This window comes from Rhinopithecus bieti, unplaced genomic scaffold (genome assembly GCF_001698545.2).
Source record: "Rhinopithecus bieti isolate Rb0 unplaced genomic scaffold, ASM169854v2 scaffold_8220, whole genome shotgun sequence".
In the NCBI taxonomy this organism is placed as follows: Eukaryota; Metazoa; Chordata; class Mammalia; order Primates; family Cercopithecidae; genus Rhinopithecus; species Rhinopithecus bieti.
In genome coordinates, this window is record NW_016806392.1 from 4,122,306 (window position 1) to 4,137,618 (window position 15,313).

Here is a 15,313-nt window from a genome sequence, read left to right on the forward strand (position 1 = left end):
TTCACGCTGGGTACGTAATTCCTCCTTTAGCTCTGAGAAGTTTGATGGACTGAAGCCTTCTTCTCTCATCTCGTCAAAGTCATTCTCTGACCAGCTTTGATCCGTTGCTGGCGATGGGCTGCGCTCCTTTGCAGGGGGAGATGCGCTCTTATTTTTTGAATTTCCAGCTTTTCTGCCCTGCTTTTTCCCCATCTTTGTGGTTTTATCTGTCTCTGGTCTTTGATGATGGTGACGTACTGATGGGGTTTTGGTATAGGTGTCCTTCCTGTTTGATAGTTTTCCTTCTGACAGGACCCTCAGCTGTAGGTCTGTTGGAGATTGCTTGAGGTCCACTCCAGACCCTGTTTGCCTGGGTATCAGCAGCAGAGGTTGTGGAAGATAGAATATTGCTGAACAGCGAGTGTACCTGTCTGATTCTTACTTTGGAAGCTTCCTCTCAGGGGTGTACTCCACCCTGTGAGGTGTGGGGTGTCAGACTCCCCCTAGTGGGGGATGTCTCCCAGTGAGGCTACTCAGGGGTCAGGGACCCGCTTGAGCGGGCAGTCTGTCCGTTCTCAGATCTCAACCTCCATGTTGGGAGATCCACTGCTCTCTTCAAAGCTGTCAGACAGAGTCGTTTGTGTCTGCAGAGGTTCTGCTGCTTTTTTGTTGTTTTTTATCTGTGCCCTGTCCCCAGAGGTGTCCCCAAAGCATGTCTTGCTTTGAACACTTGATTTCATATTAACAGTTGGTCAGTTATTCAAAGCAGATGAATCTCCTGCAGGTTGAGACATATTCTAGTGCTTTTCATAGCCTTCCATGTCACGGATCAGGGGTACATGCTTGTGCACATGTATGCACAGACACAAAAAAAGGGAGAGAATGCTTAACAGGAGCACATTTTACAAAAGTGAGATCCCAGGTCTGGAAAATCCCAAACTCTCAAAAATTTTACAAATTCAAAATGGAATATTCAAAAAGAACTCAACCTGTTTCTCTTGAGCAACTTTTCAGACTCTCATTACAGGCCCCATGAGGTCAGTTAGATTTCTGTTCTACAGGATACTGCAAAAGAGAACAGAAATTTAAAAAGGAGTGATGGTACTACACAAAATAGTAAAAATGAAATAGAGAAGGTATGAAGTTAGAACCTTGATTTATGTGTGGAAAGCTAGTGCCAAGAATATTGTTATGGGCCTGGCTCCTAGAGGCAAGATTTGTTAGCAAAAACTGTCTCTAAATATTTATGCTCAACTCAATAATTGCTAAATAATTCCAGATCCCAGCTGGAATGTAGGATCAGGACTAGCCTAAATTAGTAGATCTATGTGATAGTATATTGGTATTTTATCCAGCAAGTACTCTTGCTCAATGATACATTCAACTTTCAGCATATAATTAATATACTTTTATAAAAGTCTTTTCATGCACCACATAGAAGGGCTTTCTTTGGAAATATTTCCATAAAATAAACAAAGCACTTAAATCAGTCCATTCAATAGCATTTGTTTTAGGATTATTAAAGAAATACAGAGTTTTGGCTTCCACAGAGTGTGCTAACATGGATTATTCTTTAATTTGCTGATCCTTGTATGTGCAGTGGAATGTTGAAAGTGGGGGTGGTGGCAGCATATTTCTACATCACCTTGGACTTTACCTTTCTGAGAATCAACATAGGTTTCTAACTTTTTTATGGCCCTGACTGGTGCTTCAGTAAACCCAAGATTAAAAGCAGTACTCCAGTCTGCAGACTCTAGAAGAAAATACTTTCTATGAACCAAAAAACAAAGAGGAAGCTTCATCATTTAATTTGACTGCTAGAGAAACATCTACACATTTTCACATTCTTCTCATATCAGAACAAGTGATTGTTATAGATTTTGACCAAAAAATAAAATTTTCTGAATTTAAAAGGAATGAGTTGAAATGGAAGCCTATACTTACACGTTTCACTTTTTCTCTGGGACCCCATACAAATGTTTCAAATAACATAAAGGAGATCAAGAGTTTAGAGTCGACTCTGTCATAAACAAGTTCTGTGATGTCACTTTCCTTCTTTGAGCTTCAGTTTCCTCATCCGTGAATGCGAGATTGGATGTCGTGTCTGGTGAGCCTTTCTAGTTGGTTCTGCCCTTCAGTGATTCATCTGACATTTTTCAAACCGTGCTACAGAAACAAAGAGAATAACAGAGAGGAAGAAACTTATGATATAAACTATTTCAGTTAGAGATTTGGAGGGGTCTAAGTGAAGGTTTTATTCTTATGGAGTATAGAAGAAACTTTGGCTATCTGTTGTTGTTTTCCCTGATTATAGCTTTCTGAGCTATAGGAGAACACTGTATTGATGTTATCAAAAGACATTTCAAGGAGAAGATAAAGGAAGAAATTATTTGGCTAGAGCTAATAAATATGCATGGTTTCCTGTGTTGTTTTGTTTTTTAAGAGAGACTAAGAAATGGAGAGGTTTTTCTCTCCATACCAGACAGAGATACAGAGATGGAGCTTTGCAATCTAACGCAGATCTATTTTGTCCACTAATGCAGAAATAACATCATGTGCATTAAGAAAGCTCTGGATCTGTTTAAATCAATTAAAGTAAAGTTAATGTATTTTAATATCTGAGCTCTTCCCTTATCGATATAACTCTGCCATGTTTTCTTCTCAGAGCCCAAGGTGATGAAAAATAGACTCATTTACTCTATTACATCTTATAACTGTGGCTTCAAGATTTTTTTTCTTTAGTTGTGAAGCCGCAAGAAGATTTTATGTGACTCCAAAACTGCTGTTGGTTTTCATACCACAATACTCAAGGGCATTTCTCGCCTTCAGGCTGCTATTGTTTCCAATCTGGAGATAAACGCACACTTGATAAAACTATTTTAATGATGCTAATATTAATACTTTGGTAGAATACTTTATCTGCTAGTAATAGCTTTAAAGAGTTTGTTGAGATTTTGTCATCTCATACATTTTAATAGAATATTAGGTTTGTAATTAACAAGAAAAATACAGTAGCTCCACTTCTCACTTCCTCCATATTCACGTAATGATTACCAGTGGAATATTTGCTGTTCTGTACCCTTAGTAGACCAATGAATATTTTGGTGAATGGAGAAGTCTGAAGCACAGAATTGTAGTGTAAACAAATGAGAAACATTAAAAGTATGCTAAATATTATAGCCAGTTGATTATGTAAATTCAAACAGTGTAGGGGAAAGGAATTGCTTATTAAATTAGTCTGTTTTCAGTTCACTCTGGCATTGTTTATTATACGCCGTAGCGAGATATTTCACAAATAGACTCCTTTTACAACCTGGAGGTTTTGGGAATACCAGCTGATTAATGAAATGGTATATGTGCTTGGAGGCCATAGTGGAGAGAACTTGTCTTATGATCATTTCCATTGTACAGCTCAGGCCTTCTGTGGGGTACAGAAAATGGAGAGAGAGAGAGAGACAGAGAGAGAATAAGATGAGAACTCTGATGAGCAGTTCATTCCAATATGAGTATCTGTTACATCAATCTGTGAATTGGTTGATTTTTAGCTATGTTCTGTTAGTGATCTTCATAGAAGCAACAGACTAAGGTTTTCTATCAAGAATTCAATGAATAAGTTCCACTCACAGTACATTTGATTAGCTACTGTAAGAGTATCTACAAGTTTGTGACTCAGTGTTTTGGGACTATCTAAGGAAATCTCAGAGTGACAGAATGAAGTGAAAGACATCTTGTAATGATGGGTAAGAAACTCATTTGCAATCTAGGAAGGAGAGACTTGATCTGCTATCATGGAACGTATTTGAGAACAGATCATGAAAAAAGACTAATTAAAAAAAAAGAAGTTGCCATTTTTGTGTCTTGGAAGCCAAGAAGGGTGACTCCTATTAGGCTATTGGGAAAGTCCATCTTCCAGACAGGTAAATACTAATTTTGAAGACTTCTCAGTCTACCCAAATCTGATGCTCTTAAACCTGTTCATTCCATTTTTCTGATTTCCTAGTGACTCTGGTTTTCATTTGATATTCTACTCCTTTGTTTTTTCTCTATTGGAGATCATATCAACCTGATTCCTTCAGCTTTCATCCTTCCTTTTTTTCTGTCTATAAGAACAGAAATTCATTTGCTTTTCTAAAGTCCCAGCTCTATGGAGTCCTTGAGGTACTTCGCTCTTTGCTAACATGGGCACTCTGTCCTGCATCTTCTCTCCCTTAGCATAACTCCTTCTCATCTGCCTAAAGCATAGCTCCATTTCCTTCATACCAAAGGAGGGCCTTCTCTTGTTCCAACTCTACTCTTGTGTTACTATCAATAGTATCTATTTCTCCTTACTTACCACTCAAACTTTATAGTATCTGCCTGTTTTCTCACAGCTTACTTATGTACAAAGCCCATACATTTTGATTTTGGTGACTACCTTTTCACAGAAACTATTATGTTGAAGATCATCAGTGGCATTTTCACAAGTAAGTACAGCAGCCTTCCCTCAGCTTGAATCTCCTTGCATTGTTTTGTATCATGTGAGTCTATGGACCACTTCCTAGTCTTGAATTATCTCCTCCCTTGACATTAATAATAGTGTGCCCCTCTTGTTCTTCAATCTCTGTTTGCTGCTTTTATATTTTCTTTGTTTGTCTTTTCAAATATACTTTATATGTATATTGCTTCTTACATATTATACACAACTTTAATGGGCTAAATTTGTGATAATTGCAATTTTACATATGAAGAGGCAGAGGCTAGGATAATTTAAATGATTTGTTCAAAGGCACATACATCCTAACTGACAGAGCCAAGAGTCGATACCAGGTCTAACTCCAAAGTCCTATCTGGTACAGTCTTCAGCTAACAAACTCAGAGGACACTGAAATGGTTTCTTCTCAGCCCAAGGCGAAGAAAAATGACTTACTTCATTGCATCTTATGACTGTGGCTTCAACAATTTTTTTAAAAAACTGTGTTGTGAAGCCACAAGCAACATTACTGGAACTCTCTTATCTTCCAACCCAGCCACTTAATCTGCAAACCTATCTGTATCTCCACTCTCATTTTCTGTTTTTTTTTTTTTTCTAGTACAATAGAAGACCAACTCTTTTTATTTATGCTCTGTATCGCTATAGTGTTACTTTCTTAAGATCTTTCCTTCTTTTTCCTAGATCCATCATTGTTTCCCTGTCTAGTGCATCAGCTTCCTAAGCATGCAAGTGTGCTCTTCTTTCTCCCATTATAAAAGAGGTCCTTTCTTGAGACCCTATTCTATTGCAGCTTCTGACCCTATTTCTGAAAAGTTTCTGTATTCAACTCTATTTTCAAAAGATTCTGTACTCAACTCTATTTCTTCCTTGCATTTACATTTCACATTGACCCCTTTTCTTTTCCTCAAATACATCTGGTTCATTCATGCCTTGTGGCCTTCGCACGTGCTGATCCTTTGTTTTGACAGCTTTTCGTGTAGTTGAATTCTTTTAAGTTTTAGTTAAAATGTGTTCTCATTAGAGATGTCTGTCCCAGTCCCCAAATGGTCTCTAGCACATTTCCCTGTTTGTTTCTGTCAGAGTTTTTATGATAGTCTAAAAGTATCTTCTTTACTTAATTAATTTTTGTTCTCTATCTCCACTTTGTAGAATTACACTGTTTGAGAGAACTCCCTGCAATGTTGAAAATGTTCTTCTGTGCTGTCAAATATGATAACTAGGCTGGGTATGGTGGCTCACGCCTGTAATCCCAGCACTTTGGGAGGCTGAGGCGGATGGATCACGAGGTCAGGAGATCGAGACCATCCTGGCCAACATGGTGAAACCCGTCTCTACTGAAATACAAAAAAATTAGCAGGGTGTGGGCATCTGTAGTCCCAGCTACTTGGGAGACTGAGTCAGGGGAATCACTTGAACCCAGGAGGCAGAGGTTGCAGTGATACTGCACTCCAGTCTGGCAACAGAGCAAGATTCCGTCTCAAAAAAATATTAGATATATATGACAACTACTAGTCACATATGGTTACTGATCACGTGAAATTTAACTAGTCAAAGTGAGGAGCCGAATTTTTAGTTTTAATTAATTTAAAGTGTAAACAGTCACACGTGTCTAGCGGCTACCATAATGAACAGAACAGTGCTCAAATGTATGCTCCATGAGGGATGAGATTTTTGTCTAATTTTTTCACTGCTGTATCCTGTGTGCTCAGCAACATTTGTTTAACGAGCCAAATGAATGGGTTATTTCTTGTTGAGAAGAAATTCTGGGAGAAAAGAGGATCGTTGTTAATTGTAGCATACTTTATAAGTAGCACAACTCTCCTTCCAGTAATATGTTTGGACTATATATGGCTCTTCTAAATTTTTTTTTTTTTGAGACAGAGTCTCAGTCTGTCGTCCTGGCTGGAGTGCAGTGGCATGATCTCAGCTCACTGCAGCCTCCACCTCCCAGGTCTCCCAAGTAGCTGAGACGACAGGCATGCACTGCCACACCCAGCTAATTTTTTATTTTTAGTAGAGATGAGGTTTCACCATATTGGCCAGGATGGTCTTCATCTCCTGACCTCGTGATCTGCCCACCTCAGCCTCCCAAAGTGCTGGGATTACAGGCGTGAGCCACCGTGCCAGAGCCTGAGATCTTTAATTAGGATTCTGAGAGAGAGATCCAATATTGTAAATTAAATTTTTGACCATGTTGAAAACATGCTTGATTCTTCTGCTGTGCTTTGTTAACCAGTGATACAATTATGCTATCTATGGAGTTATCATACGTAATTAATGAATTAATCAATTTACTTAATTCACAGGCAGAAAGAGATTCTGTTTTCTTGTGTTGTCTACTAATTATGCAGTAAATCAAGGTTTTGAAGAGTTTCAACAATCATTCATTTTTTATGAATTAATCTTCCTTTGGCTTTCTTCTCTAGAGGTGAACAAATAATGCAAACATAGACCCAAGGATACATGAAGTCTGAATGCTAAAAGCATGCAGAAGATATAGCTGAATATAAAAAATATAGGGAATTAATTTTCAAGAGGTGTACTAATGTCACTGGGCACAGACAGGGTCAATCTGTGCCAACAGCAAGCAAGAGACCCTGTGGTACAAGGACTTATTTTCTTAGAATAAGATGCAAAATTAAACATGCAATCAGCAAAAAAGAGGAATAAGAATATATAAGCAAAACTATAATTAAAAAACACAATGCATGGTTAAAGTAAATATTTGCCCATTTTGATATTAATACCTACCCAAGAATAACTGCCATTCTTATTACTCCTACTGCTGCTATTGCTGTGCTACCATTTTTGAGGGCCTACTAAGTTCCAAGAACTATATTAAATACTTCACATTGATAGATGTTATTTTCCTCATTTTGTAGATCAATTCTATTTGATTAATGCTAATTCCTTTACTTTGTAGATGATGAAACAAGCTCAGTTTAGACTCATTGCTTGTGAGTAGTGGAGTTGCATTCTGACCCCAAGTAAATTCAACTCTAAAGCTCATGCCCTTAAAAAGAAAAAAGTCTGAAATCTGGTATTCTCTACAGCATTCAAGTGTAGACGCATGGAAGTTTCTAGGTATGTGGAATATAATCCAACTTTGAATATGACATTTTAATAAAGTTGTTTCTCTTTTTCTCATCCAATTGTCTGTTAATATTCATGGTGTAGAGCAAATGGAAAGCAAGTCATATGAATAAATAAGGCAAGTTAGGTGTGAGACAATATGGAGTTGTAGGATCTGTGGCAAAATCAAGAACATATGCCTATCCAAAGTTATTACAATTCATTTAAAAATACCATTATGGGTTCAATTTGTCTCTGCAAAAGAGGTATGTTAAAGTCCTGACTCCTGTACCTCAGAAGGTGACCTTATTTGGAAATAGGTATGCTGCAAACATAAGTTAAAAATAGGTGATACTGGAAGGTGGTAGGCCCCTAATCCAATATGGCAGGTTTATTTATAGGAGAAGAGACGCAGGGACAACACCATATGAAGACAGAGGATTGGAGCAATGCATCTACAAACCAGGAAATGCCAAATATTGCCAACATACAACCATAAGCTAGGAAAAGGCAAGGAAAGATTTCTTACAAGTTTCAGGAGGAGAATGACCCTACTGACACCCTGATTTTGGACTTCTGGTCTCCAGAACTGTGAGAGAATAAACTTATTTTATTTTATACCACCCAATTTGTGGTACTTTGTTATGTAAGCCTTAGAAAACTAAACATATACACTGAAAGGACTATCCATTGTCTAGATGAATATATCAAATATAGTTGATGTGAACCAATTTAAACCCCTGACACAGTGATCTACAGGACAAATATGGTCATTGAGTATGAATAAATAAAAGCAAACTAAGCCATAGTTCTGAACTTCTCTGATTGTATATAACCACTTATAGAGCATTTATGTTCTAAATATTGTCCAAGAGATTTATTTAACTTGTTAAATAAAGTTATATTAACACATACATTCCTCACTCTAACCCTACTTATTGGAAATTAATACTACCATCTCCATTTTACACAGGGAGAAATTTAGGCACATGGAGATCAAGTGACACTTATAGTCACACAGCTAGTAAGCGGCAAAGCTGGGCTCACCCCAGGTAGTCTGGTGCTGGATTTGATGTTTTTGACAACTATGCCATGCACCTTAGGATGCACCTCATTTATCATCAGTGCTCTAACTCCACCTTTAGTTTTAGTGATTTGTATGTGAATGATACGCTTCCCATATGCTATGCTTTGAATGTTTGTGTCTCCCCAAATTCATACATAGAAAATCACCAATGTGATGAAATTAGGAGGTGGGGACCTTTGGGAAGTGATTTGGTCAGGAAGACAGAGCCCTTATGGGATCTGAGCCCTAGGGAGCTGTCCTGCTCCTTCCAGCATATGAGAACACAGCAAGAAAGTGCCATCTTTGAACCAGAAAGCAGGCCTTCACCAGACACCGAACCTGCTGGTCCTCTAATCTTGAATTTCCTCCCTCCAAAACTGTGAGAAATAAATTTCTGTTTTTATAAGCTACCCAGTTTATGGTTTTTGTCATAGCCCAAATGGACTAAGATACCCTATTCTTATGAAGTCTCTTACATAGACTCTGATCACCATACTCCCTTCAGTGAGGCTCAGTGACTTTTGATTTACCTCTTTGAGATGGAAAAGGGGCAGCATCAGTTTGACTAGTCCCTTTCTGTAATAGTCACAACTTACTGAATAATCTAAAGAAGGAATTCTGAAGGTTTACAGAAACATCTATTCCAACGACATATTGGATATCTGGGAAAATAACTCTTGAAAATATTCAAGATGATATTAGACATACCACGAGGCAGAATTAAGTGAAACTCTCTCTAGATGTTACCTTTTTCCAGTACACAGTTACCTTGATACATGTTTGCAGGTCCCTTCCAGGGACCTGTGCTTATTGCACACAGAAAGCATGAAATAAACACCAATAGTATAGCTATGGACTTTCTCTTCCCAGGATCGTACTGTTCCTTCATGGCTGGGACTCTGGGGCTATACAGTTCAGATCTGGGACCTGGTGAAGGGCTGTGGGTCTCAAGGATGATGACTCAAGTTGGACTTCTCTTCACCAGACCCAGAGTGTTTTGTTGGTTTGTTCATTAAATAAATCAAGAGAAGACTTAGGGGTGGTTGCTTATTAATTTTAATCCTTTCGTGTTCACATTTAATTAAGAACACTCAGAACTATCTGCAGGTCGGAATAAGCCTCGAATATTTGGGCTACCCCACCAGCCTTGATGCCTATTATGGTTGGCATCTGTTCCCTCTGCTGCTATGAGATCATGCCCACTAGAGTCAGGGAAGTTTCTGTTGCAGTCCTTTCCATGAGTGTTGCCCTCCGAGAAAGGGGCCAACACAGTTATTTTTATGGCTCTCTGTTCAAGGCCTTCCTGAACAAGATAATTTTTCAGGCCCTCTAGAAGGGCATAGGTTTGGGGTGAGTCGGCAGGAAGTACCTGACAGAAACAGCCAGCTCTGTGGCCTCCCACTCCTTAAATTGTTCCCCTACATTTGTGGTTCTTAAACTTGAACATGCATATGAATCACCTGAAAGTTTTGTTACAAACACAGTTTGTTGTGCCCCAACCCTAGAGTTTGATTCTGCAGGTCTGAGTGGAGCCTGGAAGTCTTTATTTCTAGACAGTCCCAAAGGAGGCTGATGCTGCTGGTCCAGGAACCACAGTTTGAGAACCACTGTTCTACATTATGCCACAGAATTTCTGGCCTGTCAATTCAATTTACTGAGGAAAACATTTAATCCATGTTTGTATTAACTGACCTAGAAAGTTTCAGAACCACAGCCAGCTGTCTGAACTAACACATTGAGGGCAGACATTTTCAAGGTACACTCATATCAAAGAATTCAGACCAATCTATGCCTTTTTATCAACTGCCTTGAGAGTCCATCTTCACAACACACATATTTTTATAATATACATTAGCAAAATTTTGTAACTCTTTTCTTTGCTCTGACTCCAAATTCCTCACCCCATTCTATGTTGAGAACAGATTCTGGCCTAGAATAATGGTGGGGGATTTGGGGGAGCTTCTATCAGTTCTCCCATCCTGCACAAAATCTCTGCTTCATCAGGCAATGAAGAGAATATCTCATGAGATAAGGGAGTATTTCATGGGAAATTTTCAGAGGGTTTTGTTGGGTCCAAGGTATTACAAACACCCTGAACTCTCTCCAGATGCCACCCTTGCTGTTGTCACAGGCTAGATTACCACCTTTCACGTAAAAGACTTTTGTGACTGTGAATTCAACCATCATTACAATTCAGCAACTTGTGAATCTTACTCTGGGCTTTGATTTTTGGTGATTTTAACCTTTGTCTATATGAGGCATGAGATTTCTTTCAGCATGGTCAGGACAGTCTCTGAATTTCATTTGGGGCCTTGATAAAAGAATTTCCCTATTCCAGTTTACCATCCTCTCCCCTTAAAGATGGCCAATGCCAACTTCACTCCAGTTTCCTCATGTTGTTCTGTGGGACTGAAACATGTACTCCAGACTTTTGTTTCCAATGGGCGTGTGAGGCTGAGTATCCAGAGGCAATAACTTCGTTGTTTTTCCATTGTGTATTTTGCCTAATTACCAATTCCAAATACTGCGTGTTATCCTGATGGTGTTAGCTGCCCCCTTACGCCACCTCCCAGTGTTTGCATCAGGGTTCTTTGGTTGCAAATAAAAGGTGCTAAGAAAAAAAAATGTGCTAAGAAAAAAAAATGTGCTAAGAAAAAAAAATGTGCATGATCTTATAAAATGGATATCAGAGAACCCTTAGAATTGGAAGAAAAGCTAAATTTCAAGTTTTGGAAGCCAAACAGCACTGAAGGGGTGAGTAGCAAAACTTAACAGTCTCTTTAGGTGTACATGGTCAGAATACATCACCTTCAACTATTTTCAGCCTGGGGAATTATACTCAACATTCATATTCCAGGAAGGATACTAATGTCTCTTCAACCATGTGCCCACCCTCTTGCCAGGAGAGGTCAGATCTCCTTGATGAACAGTTTTATCAATGTTGTTTTCAACTGGGGATGAGACATTTTCCAAAGCAAAATTAGGATGCTATATCCAGAAGGAAGGATAAAATATGCTGGACAAGTAAAAGCAAACCATGTCCATTTCAATCATAAAATCCAATTTAATATAGCACCAAGATATTATATTAAATACCTCCCCAGAATATATATATGGGGTTTGTAAGTTACCAGTGGAATTATTCCCCATTCACATATACCCGATAGGAGTTTTATTTTGCTAAAATTTCTGGCTTTGGGAGAGCCTATTTTCTGAACTGTCTTTGTTCTTATTTCAGCTACTGTGAGTACAAAATTATGTGCACCTTCTCAATAAATCACAGCATCTTTCTAAGGATAACAAAATGTAGAAAGACACAAGTGAGTTTTAATATCCAGGAGTGTAATAGTGTAAATCTCCCTTTAAACGTAAACCATATGGGTTTACAAAGCAGTTGAAAATAACTCTGAAAGGCATTAATAGCCTTGACTAAATAGAAACAGACATCAAGTTAAGTACACAAACAGCCAGAAAACCAATGGGATGACAGAGATATACAATAAATACAATCAAAAAGACTCAATCAAATGTAGAATGCAGCACATCAAAGGTAAAACCTTTACCTATTATTAATTATGACAGTAATTTCTATCTCATAACATTTCACATAGCAACTGTAACCAAGAACATCTGCATTTTAAACCGAAGGTGCCTCATATGCTAAATAAACTGAAGTTGCCTCATATGCTAAAGGGAAGCAGGATATATGCACATCTTCTAGGAGCTAAGGAAATGGTTGTACAACATCCAGGCTTTCTTGCAAACCACCATTTACCTTATTTGATGTTGGAAAAATAACATCATTTGTGTTACACAATGGTGTGCAATTCAAAGTAGAATTTGAAAAAGGAAAGGAAAGTAATATAAGGGTCCTAAGTTTCCTTTGTTACATGTTCTGTGTTTTGTATTTCAGTGACTGCCATTAAAACAATAGCCTCTTTTCATAAGTACCATTCAACCAAAGTATAAACAATCACAAATATCCTTCATCTAGAAATAAATGAACAAAAGCAGTTGTACAAGGCCAAGATGTCTTTGTAAGTAGGATTTTATTTACAATTAAATCTCTCCTGATTTCTCTCATATCTGTTCAAATTTCTGCTTCCCAGGCTTCCCTTGTATCTATTCACATAAACCTACAGAATCCTCTCATTTGCTTTCTAAGTCCTTACCTTATATCTAGCCTGTGGTCCCCATATTCAACGGCTGAGGCCTTGTTCTTGATCTCATTAAAGCAATTATGGAATTAATCACGTGAGAGCTTATAGTGGCTGAGCTAGTTTTTTCTGACAAACTTTTAGTTGGTCCTTGGTTTGGGTAACAAGTTCATTCCCAGCTTCTCATTACAACTATTGATAAAATCTATGTGGTAAAGAGGTCTTCTGGACGGAACACCTACTAAACATTTTATGTGGATTATCACAAGCATGCCTTACTCCAATTATATGAGGTGAGCCCTTAACAATGGGCATCTGTTGTTTTTGTAATTCCCTGTATGAGTCCCACCTTCCCAAGGTGTACACAAACATTCACTTCCCACACACTCCCTTGCAGCTAGGGTGCAGATGTGCCATCATTTCATGATCTGCTCATGCTTCATTCAGATTTGAACAGCCTGAAGTAAAAGGCTCTCAATGGGTGGGGAAAGACAACCATTTTTCGCACGTGGGTGGCAGAAGCAGCGGGTAGCAGTGGTGAATGCAGAAGAATTCCTGTCCAATTGGATTCAGGATACAGTTGTATTACCTTTCTCATCCATCTAATTCTTCACGGTTTAGGGCATTGTTCATTGCTTCTGAAACTTTAGAGTTGAGCCTGTTCTTTCATTACTCCTACAGATTCTGTAACAAGCCTAATATCCTTCAAAATTTTTGATATCACCTTAATACAGCCAAAGTAGATTTTGTTGTTTGCAGCTAAGAAATATGACTAATACAGTACTGCTAGGACAGTCATACCCATTATTATAACGTTTCAGTCAACGATTGACTGCATATACAATGGTGGACCCTTGTCCTGTAAGATTGTATCATACTTTTATTGCACTTTTCCTGTGTTTAGGTACACAAATATATACCATTGTGTTAAAATTGCCTACAATATTCCATACGGTAACATACTTTACAAGTTTGTAGCCTAGGAACAATAGGCCACACTGTGTCCGGAATTGGTGGGCTCTTGGTCTCACTGACTTCAAAAATGAAGCCACAGACCCCTGCAGTGAGTGTTACAGCTCATAAAGGCAGTATGGACCCAAAGACAGAGCAGCAGCAGCAAGATTTATTGCAAAGAGCAAAACAACAAAACTTTCCGTGTTGAAGCGCACCCAAGCAGGTTGCCACTACAAGCTCCGGCAGCCTGCTTTTATTTCCTTATCTGGTCCCATCCACATCCTGCTGATTGGTCCATTTTACAGAGAGCTGATTGGTCCATTTTACAGAGAACTGATTGGTCCGATTTGACAGAGTGCTGATTGGTACCTTTACAACCCTTGAGCTAGACACAGAGTCACAGAGTGCTAGTTAGCTAGGTACAGAGTTAGCTAGATACAGAGTACCAATTGGTGTATTCACAAACCCTGAGCTAGACACAGGGTGCTGATTGGTGTATTTATAAACCCTGAGCTAGACACAGAGTGCTGATTGGTGCACATCCAATCCTCCGGCTAGATGTAAACGTTCTCCAAGTCCCCATCCAGTTCAGAAGTCCATCTGGCTTCACCTAGTGGATACTGCACCAGGGCTGCAGGCGGAGCTGCCCACCAGTCCCGAGGCACGCCTGCACTTTTCAGCCCTTGGGCTGTCGATGGGACTGGGCGCCATGGAGCAGGGGGCAGTGCTCATCGGGGAGGCTCAGGCCGTCCGGGAGGCCACCGCAGGCGGAAGAGCTCAGACATGGTGGGAGGCAGGTCCTGAGCCCAGCCCCATGGGAGGCAGCTAGGGCCCTACAAGAATTTGAGTGCGCCGGGCAGCCCGGCACTGCTGGGGGACCCAGGGCAACCTCCGCAGCTGCTGGCCCGGATGCTAAGCCCCTTACTGCCCTGGGCCCCGCCGGCAGGCCACTCCGTGTGCGGGGCTGCGGAGCCCGAGCCGGTGCCCGCTGGAACTCACACTGGCCCGCGAGTGCAGCGCAGAGCCCCTGTTCCCGCCCACGCCTCTCCCTGCACAGCTCCCGGCAAGCAGAGGGAGGGGGCTCCGGCCTCGGCCAGCCCAGAGAGGGGCTCCCACGGTGCCGTGGCGGGCTGAAGGGCTCCTTAAGCGCCACCAGAGTGGACGCTGAGGCAGAAGGCTGAGGAGGCACTGAAAGAGTGAGGGCTGCTAGCACATTGTCACCTCTCAATATCATATAGCCTAGGTGTGTGGCAGGCTGTACAATCTACATTTGTGTGAGTACACTCTTATGATTTTCGCCAATGACAAAATTGCCTAACAGCACATTTCATAGGTGGTATCCCTATTGTTAAGTGATGCATGCCCGTGTTATCCTCCTAAAGAGCAAAATAAATGGAGGTATATTGAAGTTAATTAATTCGTCTAATACCTATCAAAAAGTAAATGAAGTGTTGGAGCTAGAACTGAAATGAGTGACTTTTTAATACTTCATACCTTTAACTTCTCTCTCTAGAGTAGGCAGCATTTTAAATTGTTAACAATCATGTATTCCTCAGAATGTATTTGTGCCTGATCTTTTTTTTTTTTTTTTTTTTTTTTTTTTTTTTTTTTTTG

The 15,313-nt window shown here is 39.7% G+C and overlaps 2 long non-coding RNA genes across 2 annotated transcripts in view; one reads left to right on the plus strand and one right to left on the minus strand.

Annotated features, from left to right (window-relative positions):
• LOC108532118 (uncharacterized) overlaps window positions 1–1,946 on the minus strand; it is a 10,513-nt gene extending 8,567 nt beyond the window's left edge. The window contains exons 1-2 of the long non-coding RNA XR_001886362.1: window positions 1,924–1,946; window positions 969–1,044 (exon numbers count right to left, since the gene is read on the minus strand). This is a non-coding gene — a long non-coding RNA (uncharacterized LOC108532118). The remainder of the gene's footprint in view (window positions 1–968; window positions 1,045–1,923) is intronic.
• LOC108532117 (uncharacterized) overlaps window positions 1–15,313 on the plus strand; it is a 245,304-nt gene that overhangs the window by 175,290 nt on the left and 54,701 nt on the right. The gene's annotated exons all lie outside the window — the stretch shown is intronic.